Source organism: Asparagus officinalis, chromosome 5 (assembly GCF_001876935.1).
Source record: "Asparagus officinalis chromosome 5, Aspof.V1, whole genome shotgun sequence".
NCBI lineage: Eukaryota > Viridiplantae > Streptophyta > Magnoliopsida > Asparagales > Asparagaceae > Asparagus > Asparagus officinalis.
This window is the reverse complement of record NC_033798.1, coordinates 11156768-11158739: the sequence shown is the minus strand read 5'-3', so window position 1 is coordinate 11158739 and position 1972 is coordinate 11156768.

Sequence of the window (1972 nt, the reverse complement as noted above, 5' to 3'; positions counted from 1 at the left end):
ATCCCATGTTCCCATGTTCACAATTCTTCACCTCGTTCATCTATTGATAAACCTTAAACTTTGGACGAACACCAGAAGAACACCATGAACATCAATTTGAGACACCAAACCAGGCCAAAATCAGGCCAAACCAGCTGCACCATTATACCATAATTATCTACGTACCCTCTGACCGGGATCAATCTAATCGTAGTTCTGTAATTATTTTCCAACATAGTCTCCACCTCACCCCATCACCGCCCCGAAGGACCATGCCCTTTTGGACAGATTAACACTATTCGCGGGGAAAATTACTTTCATTGACGTCTGTAGGCTGTCTAAAAATCACAATAGATAGCTTATCCCCCATCAAACACCGATGATGGAAGTTACAATCTGACGACTTCCAGAAGACTACAATTTGAAGACTTTCACATAGATCGCTGAAGGTTACAATCTGACGACCTTCACGACAACTGATGAAAACTCTAATCAACGGCCTTCACAATCAATATCGGGAGTTACAATCTGACGACTCTCATATTCTCAAGGAGCCAAGACGAAGATTACAAGACAATGATCTTTGCAACGCTATGACAAAGGCAAGACGTGGAGGTCCTCCCCGTGTATCAACAGTAAAACGCCAGGGTCGAACCCCGCGTTACAACATCAAAAACGCCAGGGTCGAAGCCCGCGTTACAACATCAAAATGCCAGGGTCGAACCCCGCGTCACAACATCAAAAACGCCAAGGTCGAACCCCGCGTTACAAAAACGCCAAGGTCGAACCCCGCGTCACAACATCAAAACGCCAGGGTCGAACCCCGCGTCACAACATCAAAAACGCCAAGGTCGACCCTCGTGTTTTTCTACGCCCTGCGGGTACCCAACTCCGCGTCTCCAGTTTAAAATGCGAAGTTAGGGTCCTGAACGCCAACGTGGGCGTTTGACTCATTCAACATGAGCTGAACGGTTCTAAAATCGTTTCCCACGATTTGGGGGCGGTTACACCCCATTATGGAGAGAATTAAGGGGGCGGTTATGCCCCTTAATTCCCTATAAATAGGGTAAACTCAACTGAGTTAGAGGCCCCTTTTCGGTTGGAGATTTTCTAGTTCCAAGAACTGTAAAAAGGGCTTGGGGTTCGGTTCGATTTTCTTGGCTTGGATCGACCACTGGAGACAGGCTTTTGAGGAGATCGACATCATCTTCCAACGAAGATCATCTTCAACTTCAGCAACAGGGAGCCTCTGTCCTTGACTTATTAACCGATCTTCGGTTCAGATCAACTCTTTTTCAAGAGTTCAAACTCGATCAGAGTTATCAACTCATCAAGAGTTTTAAACTTGCCACGCAAGTTCTCCACAACGTCAAATCGTGAGGAGAAGACATCGTTCCAGTGAATCAAAACGTGCGGATCGTCAACGGAGAGCAAACTCGACGCAAGCATTCGGGGGAGGCACTCCATCGCCACCGTGAAGAACCCAGTTTTAAACAAAGAGGAAGAACCAATTTCGTTCTCCTCTCTTTTGTAATCAAGTTGTAACCGAGATCAAAGGAATCAAAAAGATTGTTCGCGGGGAAAATCGTTTTCATTGACGTCATTGTTTTCTTAAGCAACAGTTTTTCGGTTACAAAAGATCCGGTCTTTTTATAAGATCCGGTTACAACAAAATCAAAGAAAAAAAAGAAAATTACAACTCTCCTTCTATCCGAACAAATCGCAAGATCCTGTTTTACGGTCTCTTGCTTGTGTGGGTTCTTTGCCTGCGCCGGGGTTAATCCGTGGACCACCGCGCGATCTTGATCCGGTCGGATCTACACGGTATGGCGGGTGTTATTTCACGAAGGAAATAACAGCCGAGGGGATTATTTCACCAAGGAAATAATAGCCCTTAGTAATCGAAATCGACCAAGCGAAATCGATACTCTTCTCGGGATCAAAAACCAAGTTTTGATCCGGAGGATAACCGTGTGGATCTCAGATCCGATCT